At 42.0% G+C, this 20,391-nt stretch overlaps 1 long non-coding RNA gene across 7 annotated transcripts in view; it reads right to left on the bottom strand.

Moving 5' to 3' along the window:
* Positions 1-19,836, bottom strand: part of LOC121312976 — an 83,614-nt gene extending 63,778 nt beyond the window's left edge. For 5 of the 7 annotated variants that reach the window (XR_005949931.1, XR_005949932.1, XR_005949928.1 and 2 more), the window contains exons 1-2: positions 19,550-19,836; positions 19,150-19,256 (exon numbers count right to left, since the gene is read on the bottom strand). This is a non-coding gene — a long non-coding RNA (uncharacterized LOC121312976). Of the gene's footprint in view, positions 1-2,983; positions 3,021-3,445; positions 3,532-11,643; positions 12,897-19,149; positions 19,257-19,549 lie in introns of those variants that run through there. The other 2 variants (XR_005949929.1, XR_005949927.1) reach the window with 2 other exon arrangements.
* Between the last annotated feature and the right edge of the window lie 555 nt (positions 19,837-20,391).

Genomic DNA, 20,391 nt, shown 5'->3' with positions numbered 1-20,391 from the left:
CAGTAATGTTGTTGAAGCTGACACCCTGGGATCCTTCAAGAATTTTGGGATTTTGGGATGAATAAGCTACTAACAACCAAACGAGCAAGATGGGCCGAATGGCCTCCTCTCGTTTGTAAACTTTCTTATGTTCTTATGTTCTTATGAGTTCTTTCCCTGCCCGGTGTACCATACGGTGCAATGCCAGTTACCACCGAGTTATCTGGGCATTGCTGTCCTTCATTGTGCTTAACCACGTGAGTGGGGTGTGTTCTGTGACCAGATCAAATGAGTGTCCCAGCAGGTAGTATCGTTAAGAGCGAGTAGCCCATTTAATGGCCAAACACTCTTTTTCGACTACGGAGTAGTTACGTTCCCGAGGTAACATCTTTTTGCTCAGGTACAATATCGAGTGTTCTACTCCAGCTACTCTTGGGACAAAACAACATCCAAACCTACATCCGATGCGTCGGAGTGGAGGATGAATCTCTTGGTGAAATCTGGGGTAATAAGAGTGGCGGCCTGGCAAACTTTACGCTTAATAGTATCAAACGCCCCCTGACACTCAGCTGGCCATTTAATTAAATTTGGAGCACTCTTTTTGGTGAGGTAAACTAACGGGTTAACCACTGTGGCGTACTCGGGGATGAAGCAGCGGTAATAACTGGCTAAGTCCAGTAGTGACCACACCTGAGTCTTGGTTCTGGGGATCGCTGCATCAACCAAAGCCTGGATTTTGGTGACCACAGGTCTCACCCTTCCATTCCACATTAAAAATCCCAAATATTGAGTCTCTGTTTTGGCAAACACACATTTCCTCAAGTTAGCTGTTAGCTGGGCTGCCCTTAGAGACTGAAGAACAGCTGTAACCCTAGCCAAATGCTCTCGCCAGGTGGAGCTGTAAATCACCACGTCATCAATATACGCTGCTGCATATTCATGATGTGGGCGTAAAACCTGGTCCATCAGTCTCTGAAAGGCAGCGGGTGCACCATGTAGCCCAAATGGCATGGTTTTAAAGTGGAACAGCCCTTCTGGTGTTGAAAATGTGGTTTTCTCTCTGGAGTTGCGGGATAAAGGGATTTGCCAGTATCCCTTCGTCAGGTCCAGAGTGGAAATAAACCTCGCTTTTCCCAGTCTGTCTAAAAGTTCGTCCACCCGAGGCATGGGATATGCATCGAACTTAGCAATAGTGTTTACCTTTCTGAAATCCACGCAGAAGCTGTTGGTGCCGTCTTTCTTGGCCACTATGACAATTGAACATCATCACTCGCTCCTGGAAGTTTCAATCACCCCAAGATCGAACATATCCCACACCTCTTTGTGAACGCCACTTCGTCGACTTTCCGGGATCCGGTACAGTCTCTCTCGCACTGTGACACCTGGTGGAGAGAAAATGTCATATTCAACTAAATTTGTTCTGCCGGGCACGTCCCAAAAAATATCGCTGAACTCCTCAATAAGCTTTCGCAGTTCTCTTTGCTGATCCGGAACCAATTGTTCTCCCATTGAAATTGCTCTTGTGCTCGGGGTCTCTTGACAGGGGCCTAAATCATCCTCCATATTGCCTGGGGCTATAAATAAGACCTCCCTTGCCTGCCAGGGCTTTAACAAATTAACATGGTAAATTTCACGTTCATTCTGACGATCGGGCTGTCTACTTTCATAATTTAGTTTCCCTATAGCCTGAATCACCTCATATGACCTCTGCCATTTAGCACACTGTTTTGACTCTGATGAGGGAAGTAGCAGCATTACCTTGTCCCCTGGTCTAAAGGTTTGAATCCGTGCATTTTTGTTGTAATGCTGCTGCTGTCGATGCTGATCTGATCTGAGGTTGTCTTGGACCAAACGACCGGCCAAATCCAGTCGATCTCTTATTAGGAGCACGTGCTTCACTACATTCTTGGACGAGTGTTTGTGCTCCTCCCACCCCTCTCTCAGCAGGTCGAGAATGCCGCGAGTCTGCTGGCCATACAGGAGCTCAAAGTGGGAGAACCCCGTTGAACTCTACGGCACTTCTCTCACCACAAAAAGGAGATAGGGAAGAAGCGATGCCCAATGTTTCTGCTCCTGTGTTACGAATCGCCTCAGCATCGACTTTAAGATCTGATTAAAACGTTCCACCAGACCGTCCGATTGTGGATGATAAACGGACATCCTGATGGGATGTATTTTCAATATTTTGTACACCTGCTGTAACGTATTGGACAAAAAATTGGTTCCGTGATCAGTCAAAATCTCCTTGGGGATCCCTACTCTAGCCATAATCTGCACTAACTCGGTGGCTATTGCAGCGGCACTAGTGGACCTCAATGGAACTGCCTCTGAGTATCGCATTGCATAATCCACCACCACTAGTATATGCATTTACCCGGAGTCAGAAGGTAGCAAAGGGCCCACTATATCCATTGCAATGCGTTCGAAAGGAGTATAATAATTGGGTGGGGTGGGGCGCACTCGACCCGGCGCTACTCGCTGGCAATCTGGGCATGTGGCTACATATTTCGACACATCAGTATGAAGACCTACCCAATAGAATCGAGCCAATATCCGTCCCCTCATCTTCTCGGCTCTGAACTGCCCCACAAAAGGAACATCATGCGCCAGCCTCATGACCTCGGTCAGACAAGACGGGGGGAACCAACAATTGTGTTACAGGCTGTCCTGTGCCCGTGGCTAGGTTTACCCTATACAGTAATTGCCCCTTGATACTGAAATGTGGATATACTAGTGCCCCAGTGCCATCAACATTCTTACCTTTAATGGACCGGACCTGCCCCCAAGCGTGCACCAGTGACGGGTCGTTATGTTTGCCCCACACTATGTCCAAGCTTGAGTACCACAGGTCCGGTACATTGAGAGGGGCTGGAATAACCTCTGCCCTAGTCTGCCCAGTAACCTCGCTCTCTCGGTCACACTGCATTCCCACTCCCTTCGACTGGCGTTTGTTACCATTGCAGCACTCTCCCACCAGACCCCAGCCTTGTCTCAAAGACGCTCCCTCCCATTTCGCGGTCCATCTCTCCTCATTTGTTTTTCTAGGACGGAAAAGAGGGGAAAACATTTCAGTATGAAAAGGAAACACATCACCAATCTGTTCCTTTTTTTTCTGCCACGTTTACGTGTGTGGCTGAGACTGCCATTATTTGCATCAATTGTTTGAATTTTGGCCAGTCTTGGCCCAGAATAACTGGGTGTGGCAACCTTTCCGCCACCCCGACTACAAGGTGACGTTTTATCTGTCCTACCGATAAATATATTTTTAATGTGGGGTATGCCGCCGTGTCTTCATGGATACAGAAGATGGACACCTGACCTTTTGGCCGCCACGACACACTGCCCAAGAGAACTGTCCTAGTCAATGTTTGTTCACACCCTGTGTCCACTAACGCGTGGGTTTTCACATTCCCTAAAACCACGTCAATAAGACAGGGCCCCTCCCGACCATTTTCTCCATGCTTACCAGTTCCAGGTGCCCAGTTACACACAGCCACATCACCCTCCATGGCAGCGGGGCATGACCTGGCCCTATGTCCCGGCTGGTTACATCTGAAACAGAGAGGGGGGACAGAGGGAGCATAGGTCAAATATCTGTCCTGCTGCTGGTAGAGCAATGGGGCAGGGGCAACACCTCTACCCCAGCTGGGGGCCAACCTCGGTCTCCATGGGGGGAGGCAAGGGGGCCCAAAGGGGTCGGCGGTCTCGATGGTCTTGGTCCCGGGAACGAGGGTGGTGATGTTGGAGGAGAGGGAAGGAGAGTTCGGCTACTGCGAAGGGCAGGGAACGACAGTATCCCGACCTGAGCTGATGTCAGGGAGTCCTCGTAATCTTCAGCCAGTCTCACCACCTCCTCCAGGATGTCCGGGTTGTGGCGCCGTATCCAGGCCTGGGTTTCGGCGCTGACCACATTTCCACCACTGTTCCACCACAATGGCTTCCTCCATTTGTTGAGCGGTCTTCTTCTCAGGGGTCAGCCAATGGACCATGTGGTTGCACAACCACTCTGTGACCACCCTGGGGCGTGTCTCTGGGGCTCTCCGGTACTTGTGAAACCGCGTCCGGTGGGTCTCTGCGGTGATGTTGAAGCGACGGAGAATAGTCTGCTCGACCAGGTCATAGTCGGTGGCGTACTGATCGCTCAGGGCTTGGTAGGCTGCCTGAGCCTCCCCAATCAGTCAAGGTCCCACCTGGCTTGTCCAGAACTCCCGTGGCTATCCCGCTGCGGTCGATAGCCGCTCAAACACCACTAAGTACGCCTCCGGATCATCCTCCGCCGTCATTTTCATGGCCCGTGCCTTCAGGGGCGACATCAGCGATGTTGCGGTAGGGGTCTCTCAGCGGCAAGGGCCAGCCCTACCTGTTCAATGAGAGCCTTGTAGCGCTCCTCCTTCCGTCTCTCCTCTGCATCTCGTCTGATCTCCAGTGCCTGCAGCCATCCCACTGCTGACACCACGTGTGGCAAAGTGGCTGGTAAGGGGAACAGGTGTAGCGGTGATGCGGTGCAGGAGTGATGAACAGACAACGGTAATTTAGTGAATAAGTGTTTATTGTGCTGTTTCCAGGTCTGGTGACCATCAAATAATAAATCCCCGGCAGGACACAACAAAGTGTAAAGCGCGGGGAGGGTAAATAAAACGGTACTGTCCTGAACAGAAAACAAGGGCACGGTCACCAGTCCTGGGTGAATGCAAACGTGCAGGTGGTCTGTGCAGTGTTGCTCTGGATAGTGCTTTCATGGCGACAGCTCCGGAGGTGTGCTTTAACTGGCTAGTACTGCGACAAAGACAGACAATTACAGACAGACAGAAATAACACACAACACGTAACAAACACTTTTCTCTCTTTATATTCTCTGAGAGCTCCTCTCTCAGTCCTTCTCTCCTAGCGTTAACCCAAACGAAGGAAAAGATCAGCGTTACCCTGGCCCCTATATGTACTCCGGCATGACATCTAGGTAAACGGTTGCAGCTGCCTTATTACTTGCAGCTGCCCCTCATTTACCTTTCAGGTCAATAAGGTCTTACAACAGAGTCTCACTTCTTTCCAGGCTGACCGACTTCCCGGTCCCGGAAACGAACTGTCAGGCCAGCCCTTCTAGATACTTCTCCTCCCGTTCTTTAGCGCCCTCACAGGTCGGGAGGGAGATTTATCACCAGAACTCATTGTATTTCTGTCACAGGGGCAAACATCATGATCCCTGCTACATATTCCACACGGGCGATTGTTCAAGTATAAGTAATGGGGTTCCGAAAGAATGATTGTTCAAGTGTAAGTAATGGGGTTCTGAAACAATGATGTTTCAAATGTAAGTAACTGGGTTCCGAAACAATGATTGTTCAAGTGTAAGTAATGGGGTTCCGAAACAATCTGTGTTTTACGTCCCCACGCGTTGCTACAACTATTTAAATAACATGCCTGTAACTTTTCTTTTCATTGTTAACATCCTGACAAGTTTTTATACTTAAAAGTGTAAACTCTATCTCAAAGGTCTTTTCAAGATGTCTCCTTTTTCTGATCGATGTTGGTAGGGGTACATTTTTTTATACCCATATTCTTGAAGAGACACCCCCAATGAAGCTGGGACAGTGAAGAGAGTGTGTTATAACTATCTATCTATCCATCCATCCATCCATCCATCCATCCCAAGCCAAAATACGAGCCCATCAGGATGCAGAAAATGCACTTTACCAATCTGAAGGATGAAGATTTGTTGTTTTGAAATGTAAATAAATAAATAAATAGGTTTGATAATTGTATTTAAAACGCGGCAGTCGGCAGTGTTTTTATTAGGCTACCACATTTCAGTTTAACTCAACTGAAAACCAGTAAATGTGTGCCGATTAGCTAACTGTCAATATTGTGGGATATATTGCTATTGTAGATGGTGACGCCAAGGACAATATGGGCACAGGGATTAATCAACACTGTGAAACAATATAAAAAATGTAAAACAAAAATCTATTACATACAGTGTTTTCTCTGTTCCCCTTTGCTCCTCTCATTTCCTCGTCTGTACTTTTCGAACCCCACTCTGGAGCTGTAATATATCATTCAGTTCCTAACATCTGCTGGAGCTCCTGATTTCTCAATCCACCCAGCTCCCAGAAGCCTCCTCCACCTGCTGCAGAACCAGCCCCTCATTACTGCGCACAGACACACACATAACAACCTTAGCTGTCCTTTCTTACACACCCTCAAGGTTAACATCTAACAGTTACTATTATTAAAACATATGTATAAGAGAAAAAAAAATGGGGTGGTGGGGGTGGGGGTGGTGGTGGTTTGCAGAGTGACATGCCAGTCTAGTTGGCACAGGCTCAGCAACTCAAACTAGGCCAATTTTCCAGTCAACACATGACTCACTCAGTAAAGATGCACCAGAAATAAATAGCTTCCCTGTTCTTACCCAGTTCAAGCCGGAACCACACCCTAACGTGGTTTCTTGCAGGGGCACTGTGGCTACGCTGTGTGGCTGCTCATTGAACTGGGGGGGGGGGGGGGGGGGTGCTGTAAGAGGGCTTACAAATGGTAACTTAGAGGGGAACTGTTGGTACCCCTCTGTCTTTGTGATTATTGTTTGCCTGCATTGTTGATTGTGTGCAATTGCCCGGCCTTTTCCGGGGGGCCCGAATGCTGTCTGTCGGCTGGTGTTGTGCCAGAGGCCTCTCTTTCTCCCTGCCAATGGAAAATGTGATACTCTTTAGCAGCACGGGCCAGTAAACAAGTAATACATGGCAGCTGTCGATTTTTTTTTTCCGGGAGCTCTCCTCTTTGATAGCATATTAAGTGGTTATATGGTGATAGGCCAGTAGTCCAGAATACAAACAACGTGCAGCATAAGACCACAGACAACAGGGTGATTTAATTAAACAGACTTTTGATGACAATGTTCAGTGGGCCATTACTTAAACAAATCAAGTGTATTTCTAAAAATCTGTGTTAGCTGTCATGCATTGTTTAAGCTCTATGAAACACAGCAGCAAAGAGGAGTTTGGGAGTATAGTAAAATCATATTCAGCACAGAAGGTGTCATTTGAATTAACATTATTATCATTTAAATGTACTAATTAAAAGTAGTATTTTGAGTGTTATTTCAACCTTTCAGATTGTGAGCAGTCATTTAAATAGAAAATAACTAATGACACTTGTTAAATACTGTATATAGGGAGAAAAAACAGATAAAAAGAGATAAGATTTTACAAGCCATAGCCTAGGGAGCTAATGAAAGTCAAGCCCGCATTGGAGGGCTCTATTGCTGGCAGGGAGTGAATTCGCTGGTGCGGAAAAATCTGAAACAGGGTTTGCAGTTTGACTGGCTGGTTTTGAGTGAGGGTGTTGTTTGAATCCAGCTGATGACAGAATTGTGGACCAATCATGTCTTTCCTGTTGATTTGCTGTTGAGTAGCTGCAAATTGAGCCTTCATTACGGTGTCCTGTCACAGGCATATGATTTCGCTTGTATCAAGACCATCGTTGTAGATTAGAATGTCTTTATGTGCGGATTGATTTAAAATTGAATTCACAGTTAAGCACTTATGGCATCTATGCAAAATAGAAGCGCACTAGAACATTGTTGTATTTTGACTGGGTACAGTGCCTTTTCCCACTGAATACTACGAATTGTCCTTGCTGTTCTTTTAAACCCATGAAGAGCATTACATTGAATACTCCTACTGTTGAGTCAGATTGTGGAACTCAATGAGCCATATATGGCTCAAGAGCCATTTGTTGAGCAGCCCTGAATAAGGGGCTTGATCACCATTTCTGGTAAGAATTGCCATGAATGCATTGGTTTCAAATAGTACAGAACATTAACTGGACTCTACTTCCACTTGTTATCAGGGTACAATATTAGTAAACACCAGTAAACAGTAACTACAGTGAAACTAAATGAATTAAAGTTTCCTGTATTATGACGTGAATCCAGTTTTGTCATATTTTCATATATTCTTCATATGGCTAAATGTCCATCAAATTAGATGCAGACCTAAGTAATTTTTTAAACAAAAAAAAATGCCATTACAATATTACAGACTTACAATTATGGTATATTTTATTGTATTCAGTGATGTAAATATAAAATAAAACACAGATTACAAATAATATGTCATGGGGAAAACCAGAAAATGGAATAAAAAAGCGAGAGAAGGATATTGATATTTATATCCACCAATGAGGCTCCTTAGAGGAGGCAAGAGAGGCAGTGGTGGGGTTTACATGCAAGTTTTAATCGTGCTACTATCGTGCATTCATGACGTGTCACGCATGAATGTACTAATTCCAAAAGTGCACGACAAAAAAAAGTGTCATTACACTTTGGTAAAGCACTGTAAAGTGCATGCTAATTGGCCTAATTAGTCCCATAGCAACAAACTCGACAGTCGTGCAACATACTTCATGATGTACTTTCATGAAATACCACGATACCTCCTCCACTTCCCCTATATAAAAGAACTCTCTTCTCTGGGAACGGTCTTTCCTCCCTGTTGTCCTCCTCTGTAGTGTAAGATTTTCCTTATCCCAATCTTACTAATACAAATCAGGTAAATACTATACTATATCCATCCATCCATTATTATCAATCCGCTTCTCCTGGTGAGGGTTGCGGCTATATTATATATAAATTGTATATAGAGATGTTGATTTATAACAATACAATGATGTCAGCAGTTAAAGTATAACATTATTTATTCATTTCAGTGTATTATGGATGATGTATGAGAACTACTAGATCACTATTACCTGCATTATTATCATAATAATAATACTATGAATAATGTTTTTTTTTTTCCCGTAGGATGTTTCAAGCTTCCACCCCTTCTGACAGCATGCAACACCTGGTCCGCTGGACTGTTGAGGAAACCCGTTCCCTCCTCCAAATTATTGCGGACTTGGGGGTTATGGGTGAACTGGATCGACCTCGCCAAAGAAATGCCACCATTTTCATCAGTATTACCGGTGCTCTGGATGAACTTGGTATAAACAGAATGCTCCTGCAGATATGAGATAAATTCAAGAACTGCAGGTGCCTACCCCAGCTCCTGCTGAGGTGGGGCACCTGTTCTGCTGTGCGCAGAGGGGGTAGCATCTATTGCCCCCATTACCTGAGGCAGATTGTATGTATCATACACACGGCGAGCTATCATCTGACTCTCTCTCGTCAGGCATGACAATATATGTAGACATATGTCTGCGAACAAGAGAGCAGCAGAAAATGTTCAGGTAGCGATGGACAGTGGATTTGTGGACTCCAAATACATTCCCGACAACTCTATACTCTGCGGCCGACGGGAGTTTGTACAGAGCAATAATCCCTCGCTTCTGCAGCGGCACAGGTGTAAGGACACGTATTGGTGATGGCTCCATGTCCACCCTTACAAGTTCCATCAGTTTGCCAAACATAGCGCGTATGACCCGAAATGTTTCAATCCATTGTTCATCAGACAAAGACTTGTGAAGCACAACCTCTTCCCACCAAACAGAGGGACGATGATGCGCCCGCATTCGTCTTTCCTGCCGATGCACAAATAGAGGTCTGTACATAGAGACAAAGTGGATGAGGGTGGAAAGAAAGCTCTAGATAAGAAAGCAATAGATGCACGGTTCATTTCCTGCAAACCCATTGCATGGGACTGAAGGAGTTCTTCCCATACAAGACTTAATCTAGTCAGTGTTTGTCTGCGTCTTCTCCATCCATCCATTTTTGTCGCAGCTACATTGTAAGTAGGCCTATGATTTTTTTATACCATTTTAACTAATCAGCAAATACAAACAAATTATGTATTTATTATATTAACAGTGTTTGTGTAAGTTTCCACATTTTCTGCATAATTAATTTAACTATTTCAACAAAGTACCTATGTTTGAAACCAACACATCATGAGTTGTTTTTAATGTATTTGTTCCACTGCTTAATTGATACATTAACGCATATTTGTGATTATTGAACACATAATCCTTTTGTTTAGCACATTAGCAGTTATGCAGTTGGCTAAGACTAATACATATATATGGGTGTTTGAAAGGGCATCAGTAGTCTAAAAGTATAAGAAAAGCAGTAATGGGAATTGGTGAGTGCTGTTGGTTTTTATACACATGCTACTTCTACCATTTCTAGAACAACTAATTCTGAACAATAATAGTAATAACTATTATTATTTTCTTCTTCTTGGCAGCATAAACTGTTTTAACTGCAAGCCCTTTGCATTCTAGACAGTTGGGGGGTAACCTTCTTTTCATCTCTGCTTAGCTCATAAAACCCCTATGCATTATTTGAACAATATCCTTTATCGCGCAGCATCTCTTTTCACAGGATTTAGTCATATTTAAATAAACCCTCCCTTTATTTTATTATTAATGTGGTAATTTTCATTTGGATGACTAAATTCTCTCTCTAAAATAAACTGTCATGTAAACGTGGCAGCAGAACTGTCATGACCATAAAAGCGCAAGAGATCTGTTGTCCCACTTTTCAGTTTTTGCTTGTAAATTGCCCCAGTGCCTCCTCAAAATTTCAAATTGAAAAAATAAAATAATGATATAAATATATACCCAGGCAGATCCATTGCAGGGCACTAGTATTCTATGTAAGTGTGATATGGCTCAGGAGCATTAGGATACAATGTCTAGCTTTAAAAAAAACGAAAAAGGAAAGAAAACATTTAAACTATTTAAATAATGTAACAATATAAGCACCTTTTTTTTCTTTTGCTGCCAGTTTCTAATCACAATAAAACCCTGGTTATTACCTTGGTACTTGACTTTTTCTGTACAGTACTTTCCTGACATGATCAATGAGCAGACAATAATGCCCTCTAATCAAATTTATCTTGCTCCAGTTTGATTATCTCTCACTCCATTTTGTTTCCACTTCATATTGGCTTCCTCTGTCAGAGGAAGGTACCATGGGCTTATGTACATGTTAGGACCCCAACCTGAAATCCGCCCCCATCTAGATCGGGTTGAGGTTAATTAAAATTTTTAGAACTCCAGAAATCTTTTCATATTAAGGGTGGGGTTGTCTTGTGAATGACCCCATCGTGATGCAGAGCATTCATTTAACCCGAACTTGATCTGAAGAAGATCATTTGAAAACACAAGCAGAGAGCAGCAATGTCACAGTGTGCGAGTCTGTCTTCTAATTAAAGCTACAGTACCACATTAGCTGTGCAGTACACAACACAACAGAATAAAATATCAGGAGGGTGAAGACGAACACACACTGTCCTCCGAAGAGTGTGCCGTCAGCCAACCACTTTTTTTCACACTGTAGACCCACCTCACAGCTACAGCGTCAGAGGACAACGCAGCTCTGGGCAGCTCACAGGCAAGCCTGCAGGGGTTGCTGCAGTGCAGTGAGCCAAGGACACCCTGGCTGACCTAAGCCCCCCACCCCTGGGAGCTCCCGTCCATGTCAGTGGAATAGCCTGGACTAGAACCGGCGATCTAATCTTAAGGCCCAGAATGCACACTATTTAAATGATGCATAAAAAGTAGACAAATTGACTAGTGAGTGCAATAATGAAAGCTGCTTCTTTTTAGGAAAGAAAACACCTCAGGACTTACCAAAACTCCAAACATGCATATCACTATCATGTATACCTTTACGCCATAAGCATATTTTTGTGATAACTTGCTTTTTTTGCTCTTTCAGATGGGAGGATACAGGGGCTCATTTTCTTACATTTCAGAGAAAGAAAAGGAGAAAATCCTGTCTTTATTGTTAATATGCCAGAGCTCTGTTCTAAGAGAAACATATTACAAATCAAAACAAATCAACAACACACCAAGTTGTTTTCATAATTCCATTGATTTTTTTAAACATGCCTTACATCCACTATGTGGTACATATCCTCAGGGTGTGTTTTTAAAGCTGACAAAAAGAGACTTTACTTTTAAAATGTACATCTCCGATGACTGACCGCCTTACAATGGAAACATTTATTAAGATCTCAGAACGTCCTTCAAGTCATGCCATTTCCAGCTATATATATATCTGAGATGAGCTGAGCTGGTTGTCTTACTGTTTATTTAGTTGTTTTTAACATTTCTACTTCATTGGAAGCCTTCTAGAGCTGTGTGAAATCGCTCTTGTTTCAAATATAGATTTTTGTTTGTTTTCTTTTGGGTTTTTTCTTATTTTTAGTTACTGTTTGCTTCTCTTTTTGTCCAATCACAGCTTTCAAACGCACTGTATAAGATGAAGCAAGATATTTGACAATTCCTGTTCAATTTCCAGTGGATCCTTTGTGTTCCTCATTGGCACAATAACGAAAAATAAGGCCATAACAGTTCTGGGACGGGAGTGTTAGGGTGTGGCACATAATTTCTCAAAGGTTTGGCAACATGCATATTGATGTAAACACCATACAAATGTTAATTGTCTTGTCACATATAATCAAAACAGAGAAGGGATGCATTTTTATTTTGTGGTTGATTTAGGAGTGCAGTATTTCTTATTTTAAGGTTAAAATTATTAATTTATATTCTAGCATTCTGTATATTCTATTACTTTCCTGTTTTACCAGAAAATGTATCATGCTGAATTAATAAGATGTAAATTCAATAATTAAGTAATTAAAATAGTAATAATAATAATAATATTAATGATTATAATAATAACTATAGTTTATTGGTAAGTGTATAGTGTATTTTTAAAGTAGTTGCTATGTAATTACAGTTTTAGCAGTTAAATAATTCTTATTGTTACAAGTACCTAAACTGTTTGTGCTAAGATTGTGCAGCTATATTATTTGCAGTAAGGACAAAACCCATGTTGGGTTTTTTTTGTGTCAAAAATACCTCTAAAAACAATTAAAAAAATACAGCTCCTTTACAGACAGACATGTTCAGATAGTTGTCCAGCTTAAATATTCACGTTTATGGTCAATGTGTCTCAGGTTTTACGGTAGTTTCTGGAAAAAAATACAAAAGAATTTGTCAAGATTACAAAATGATTTATCTCAGGATATTGACATTTAAAATTGTTATGTTAATCACTTGTATTTAACAATTACATGCATTTAAAAAGCATGCATGTCTGATGTGTTTTTAACACTATATAATCCCACTTTTGGCCACAACCCATTGCAGCCCCTCCTTAAGCCCCTGCCTCAGACACTCATAGTTGACTGCAGCGTACCAAAGTTAGCCCACTTGATGCGTCTAACTGGTGGATTAAACAGATTTAGTCCACTTGCTTGGACTAAAGCTAGTCCACTTGTAATGTATCAGACGATAATCACAACAGGTAGATCATTCGCTAAATAAGACTAAACAAGATCATGACTGCAGTGTATCAAATCGGATGTGAGATGATCCTGTTCAGGTGGCCTAATGTAGTACTATGAAGTATAACACTAATTAAGTACGCCTGCTCGTCCTACGTTTGTACAGCACATTTTAACACGAAGACAGCGCCATTATTCTCTGAAATGACGTCTAAAAACTGGTGAACTAGTAAGAAAAGTGAACCCTTCGAAGAATTTGGTTCAGTAAGGTTCGCTCACTGAGTCACAGAACTAAAATTGACAATTGCACCCTGTAATGATATAATGTACCTTAATATGTTGTTGATACGCTATATAAGCAATTCTTCTTATGTAGGCACCGAATTTATCCGCTAGTTGAAATAAACTGCTAGAGCAAAACTAATAAAGTGCTGCACAATAAGATACTGTGTATTTAAATAATAAAAAGCATGCATGTCTGATGTATTCAATTTAAGCTGAAATGTCAGTGTAATGTGTATTATGTTAAAATGCAAGTATGAGCCGTGTGCGCAACGTGAATTAAAAGGCATGCAGTCAGCTACAACTATATTATGAATATAGGTGTACTTTTACTTAAATGTGTTTGCCCGAATATATGTTTATTATTTGCTTTTTTCATAGCTTTTTCATATTTCTGACTTTTTTACAGGTTCAATATCTTCAATGCAGTTTTTTTTTTTAATGAAATGTAGCCTCAAGTCGTAGTTCGGGGGATGCTCTAAAAGGCCCTCACCACCTTTCCTCTCTCTCTCTCTTTCTCAGCCAGTTAACCTGAAACCACACTGTCCTGTCCTTACTGATGATATTCGGCTGGCGGAAGGGAAGCGGACGCATTTTTGGTTTATCCGTTTTCAGACGGGGGATGACTCGACATCTATCCCCCCAGCTGCTCCCAATAACTGGCATTGTGCTCTTACCAGTTTCTGGGTGGGGTTTGTGCAGAGCTGGGGATCCCCTCAGGCTGTACCATCTGTCAATCTCTCTTTCTTCCCTATTTAAGTTGTGCACTATTTCCTTCTCTTGTCTTTCGTTTTGTGTCGTCAAACTTAAAAAAAAAAATATTGACTTCCCAGCTGGAAGCGAGCGTATAGCGTTTCTATAACAAATGTACCTTTATGTCAGCTTCCAAGTTGCCTCTTCTCCCAAGTGCAAGTCAGCAAATTTGCTCGCACAATCACAAGACAAGCGGCAGTTCTCTCCACAGCAGCAGCGCAGCAACCAGGAGACGTACCTGAACTCATCCCTATGCTTCATAACAATATTTCTACTACATGACATGAACTCCTTGGTTAGTATACAAAGAGCGGGGGCGCCCTCTCCTCCAGGTCCACAAGAGGTTTCCTCCTGCTGGGGGGGGGGGGGGGGTTTCCTCTCCACAGCGCGGATGGCCTCCAATCCATAGCCTGTCCCTACTAACCTCTCCATGTCCTTTTTGTTTTCCAGTTCGTGTTTGTGTGTACGGCATGAGTTTCTTTCCTGTCCCATGGGTGAGGTTCTCTGGGGAGCCGGGGGTCCATTTTTGGGGAGGAAGTGAGTCTCACTCCCCCGACAGGGCCTGGCTCCGCCGCCCAGGTTCCTCGTAAGTCAGAGGGGACCCCCGGCCACACCTGTTCTTTCGCAGCTCATGCGCCTTAGCCTCAGAGAGGCTCTAATCTATACTCCTTTCTCTTAACCCTCTCTCATTTTCCTCCAGGTCGTGTGGATGCCTGGGGCTCATGCCTGATGGAGGTCGGTTCTACGGACAGGACCTGTCTAGATCTTTTCCTCTCCAGGTCCGGTTACCTTTCTGTCCCCCCGGGGTAGTCGGGTCTCCCTACCACCAGGCAAGCTGCCACGATGGGTCCTCCACCGAGGGGGGGATTTCCTCTATCCGTGTCGTCCCCTACTCACCACAACCTCTCAAGCAGCTAGCGGATCTTCAAGCAGTAGGAGACCTGTCCTGTCTGTTCGACTTTGTCACTAACACTCTGTCGCCCAAGTCCACAAAGTAATCCATTCCCCTTCCGCCTTTGCAGGCGTTCCGTGAAATGCTAGTAATGACAAGGTACTGGTAAATGTCTGAGTTTGTCTTTACAGTTTAAATTGTGAATTTCCATCCACATTTGTAATGGATTATTATGGGTTAGTCCTCATTATCGATCTAACTTGTTCCACTTGTTTAGGTCAGCTAAACCAATTTTCAGGATTAGCTGTGGTATGCTGCAATCAGGACTAACTTAATACAGACTTGTTAGAACGCATTTTAGTCCACTTGATGAGGACTAATTCACCGGTACACTGCAATAGACCCACCCATACAGTCTGGGTTTATCAGTTAAACCACAGTGATTGGTCCACATTTTACTTCTTTCCAGCCACATTCTTACATGGAAATGAAGTATTTTAAACATGGCTCAAAATAACCCTTTCCTGGGTTTAGAATGCACACATTTAACCAAAACTATTGAACACTTATACCAAAAATAAATTAAACAAATACGAAAATACATCTAATACTGTTATTGATGTAGTTGGTGGATATGTGATTGGGAAATACATGAAAACAAGTACTGGTACAAAATATGTTATTAACACAAAATGAATCAGGAAAATCAACCCTATTTACAAGTGAGGGTTCCCAGCCCGTCACACAACCTTCAACATTCCTCAGTCGTGTCTTTGATATATCAGGTCCTCTTTAAAAGTAGAAAGGGTTCATTGTTCTTAAGTTTCATGCTCTCAGTGCAGACTAGTATATATGTATTTGCAATATACTACATTTCTATTTTAATAATTTGTTCAGCAAAATATATTTGATATTCACTTGTGGTGTTTTCTTAAATGGCTCACTATTATTGTTATTATTATTATTATTATTATTATTATTATTATTATTATTATTATTATTATATATAATAATTTAAATTGGGTGTGCAGTATTATGATAGCTTGCAGCACCACATATCAAAGATGAGAAGGAATGGAAAAAAGAACAAGAATTCAAGTCATATGAATGAGCGACAATGTCCTCTCCTTACTGCTCAAAAACGTAATTAGGGGAGGTGGAAAAATCCACCCTGGTGTCCTTAGACCAGAAGACATATAGAGTGACAATGGGCCATTAAGTGTAAATTCAGTTACTGGTGTTTTACCTGGCTTACATTTACTAAAAGTGGTCTGAACTGATTTAGGTTTCCTGTTTATGTAGTGCCAAGGCCAATTCAATGGTTGATTCTCTGAGGGGTATTACAAACTAAAGTTTAATGATAGTCTTGGTTGGTTGACATGCAGTGAAAGCTTCAGAGAACCTTTATAGAAGTATTATGTAATAGAACATTGTTGGGTTAACATGTAATAGTACATGAGGTGTAAAGTGTGGCAGGTAAAATTCCACAGTCCAGTTTTGAACGTTGTTGAGTCTCAGGTCATGGCCACTGTAAGGCATAAGCGGTTAAGTATATTTTGGTATGTATTCATTATGAAGTGGAGTACAGTTAGGCTACATGATTGTGGCGCCAGTGTGTGATTGTGGCAAGACAGGCTGACCACTGGAAATCGCTGAGCTAACAGGGACAGGAGTCAGCTGAACAGACGAGAAGCCAAGCCTACATTCACCACCACATTAACACACCTTATAATGATATACCATCAACAACCACCTACTGGAAATGTTTGTGAAGCTGAGAGTATGCCTCTAGCTGCCAAGGAAGTAGGCTGCATTTTGCAAACTGTCAACTTAAAAATAAAATAAATAAATAAATAAATAATCCACCTTGCTACCCTCATAACAAACCTGCTACAAAGAAAAAACTAAAATCTGCAGTCAAAATTCAGCTTCAAAATTATACACCTGAATCCCAGTTAAAGCTTTCAATATTTTACACTCTGGTCTTCAAATTTTTATAATATTCATATTAGTGTGTTTCATTTATGTCTGTATGAACACAGTTTTCATTTGCATAGTAAGCTTTTGCATGCTTTTTATAATTACAGGCTACATAAACACATTTATTTTCAATGTCCTATTATTTATTTTGTTTGTAAAGTTTTATTTAATCATAATATACCTGTATATAGACACATTTCTGTTCAAAAGTTTTATTTATTTATTTATTAATTTTATGCAGTCAGATGCTAAATGTACGTTTTAGTATATAAACGCATTTATTTTAAAATGAGTCTTACTTATTTACAGAGTTTCGGATGTGTAGTATCGTACATATATATACCTGTACTTTATGCTGATAGAGAGCTTTAAAACGGATCTCGACTCGTAACACCTGTTTCCATCAATTCTGTCTGGCATGTGATTTAAGCTGTGCATCCTGGTTAGCACAGTTTAGTAAATACCGTCTGAATATTATTAGCCTCATTAGCGCTCTCATGCCACTTCATTTGAATACATCACCATGCAATTTGCATATTCAGCAGATGTTAATGTACCCATCGTGTTATTTTTAAGGCGTGCGTGCTAACTCAGGTCTTATGCTTTAACACACTTTATCGTGGTTGATAAATACGGGATTATCTAGCATGTGCCTTATTATCGCATAAGAACCTTTAGTAAATGAGGCCCAAAGAGTCTTGAAAGGCTGACCAGTTGCAATTATTAAAAAGAAACTCCAAGGCATGTACTCATCCTAACCTGAGCATGGTGAGACAGGCTACATTTTAGGAATTAAATCCCTTGGTGGCACTGACTCATTCCAGATATAAACACTAAAGGGTTGACTCTGGAGCCAATAGGCCACCTGGTAGGTAACTCCTGTTTGATAAGAAGAAATCGTCATGGAGACCCGGTAGAAGCTTTAGAGTGGAGACAACTACCACATGTGAGGTTAAAACCAGACCTCTGCACTTATTACCACCAAGCACCATGGAAACAAAGACACTGGGATACATTGATGATAATAGTAGATTATTAAGGATAATAACAGTAATTTTACACTGTAGAAGGGCAGTAGCCTCAATGCCACATTACCTGGTTTACACGTCACTGTTGAATTGTCAACACAGCCCACGTTACTCAAGCTCAAAAAGCTAGAACCAAATGGGGCCTAAGCTGAAATTCTGATTCATTACCTAATGCACACACAATTGAATAATTACCGGTCTTTTAATGAATTTCAACAGCTGGGCTTGTCCAGTGGTCATTTTTGACATGCAAAAACAGCAAACAAAGCTATCACAATGTAGTGGCTGCAATCACATGTTGGAAATACCTGTTTTATTCTGATTATATTTTACTTCCTTGAACTCATGCAGTGCTTTCATATGGTATTCATACCCCCATGTTGCTGCAAGTAGTAGCAGGATGATGGCTGTAAAGTTCACAGTGGCCAGAACGCTGTAAGAGCCAACAGGAGGGCCTGCATCTAAAACTGCCATAGGCTTACCTAATTGGTAAGCCAGTAATGTCTGGTTTCTAAGAAAGCACAATGCAGCGAAGACTAAATTATGTAAACATTTACACAGGAATCACAATTTCTGTGTAACATTAATTGATAATAACAATGTACAGGGCGCTCAGGGCCTGAGTGAAATATATATTTGGCCGGAGGTCTCGTCCATGGGTGCCCGACGGCTACCTGCGTGAGGCCGGCTGGAAATACATGAACAGATACATGCATCCCAGTGCTGCAGATAGGATGTGGCTATGAGCCACCTCTCCCCAAAAGACGAGGTCGGCAAACCATGAATGAATAATGAAAAATATTTAACGCTCTCCACAGTGGCACTCTGCCACCTAACCCCCAAATATAGATTTTAATGAAAATCAGCAGCTGAGACACGACCCGTCCCCCAGAGCATGACTGCACCAGGGAGAGAGCCCAGCCTCTCAACCCAACCACGCACCCTGCAGAACTACTAAATACGAACAGCTCAGCAATCAGGTAAGGAAAAACCCACTACTCACATATTTTTCATTTTTTTAGGGGGAAAATTCAGGAAATCTGTGGCTGCGGGCAGCCCTTCCTCCAGGCTCTAAGCGGTCAACTCCCGTTTCGACCTCCCAGCGCGTGACTGAGCAGCCAAAACAAAAAGAAGTGAAAGAATGAATAGAACACAGAGTTTTTATACGCTTGCTGATGAGGTATTGGTAATGGGCGGATTCTCCTTCCAGAAAATCAACCAAGTTTACAATTCATCCGAAAAAGTTTTGAAAATGTTAATTCTGTAAGCTGAAATAAGATGCCAATAATAAGTTTTCTGAGCTAAAACAGATTCCAAACCTGTAAAATTAAAGTACAGTGTATGTGTGGCCTTACATCACATCTGAAAAGGAATATGAAGTCCAGAGCTACCTTGTTACCTACCTGTCTGGCCGTGCAGATTACAGGAAGCAGGTGTGCTGGTGCAAATCATGGTTGTACTCCTAGCTCTTCTTTCACCTTGACAGCTCATTCGCAGATTGTGTCTGATGGAGCTGGAACCAACGGCTTTGAGATCTTCCACTTCATCTCATTTTATAGGGGAAAAAGATAATGTGATTCAGTGGTTATCGTACCAGAGTTTTGTCTTGTTCTGGATTGGAGTTTTTTCTTTGTGCTGGATTGACAGCACTAGGGACTGAGGTCTGCTCTTGATCCTCAGAGACAGCAGGGCTCAGATGGCACCCTCGAAGTATTTAAAGATAGTTCAGTCTCCTTGTACATCCAGTTCTCAGCCTATCTAGGGGCCTGCCTGTAAAGATGCCAATTAGTACCAACTATGGTGGTGTTTTGTTTAAGTGATGTGGACCAGTCCTTTAGGAACTCAGTTCAACCAGACTTTTTGATTAACATTCATCTGAGTTGGCACTGAACCAGTCACCTAAAGTTAAAAGACTTTGTGCTCCAGTGCCTTAACCAACATAGAAAATACTTCAAACATGATTCAGATTGTTCAAAACCTAGATAACTCCATTCCAGCCCATGTTGCTTTCTTTATTTGTTAATAAATAAACAAATCATATTTAAATAGAAAGACACAATAATTTTTAGTATGACACGTATTTGTATGAAATGAGAAAATTACATTTTGGCATATGCTGAAACAAATTAAAATAAATCTTGTAACATCAAAAGTTTGAACAGTAATATTGTGTAAAAAAAAAAAAAAAAAAAAAATCATGGAAAAATGTTCTGAAAAAAATGTTTCTGAAATAAGTGTTAAGAAT

The sequence above is a fragment of the Polyodon spathula genome, chromosome 1, assembly GCF_017654505.1.
Source record: "Polyodon spathula isolate WHYD16114869_AA chromosome 1, ASM1765450v1, whole genome shotgun sequence".
Taxonomy (NCBI): domain Eukaryota; kingdom Metazoa; phylum Chordata; class Actinopteri; order Acipenseriformes; family Polyodontidae; genus Polyodon; species Polyodon spathula.
The sequence above is the reverse complement of the archived record's forward strand: the minus strand, read 5'-3'. Positions and strand labels throughout refer to the sequence as shown.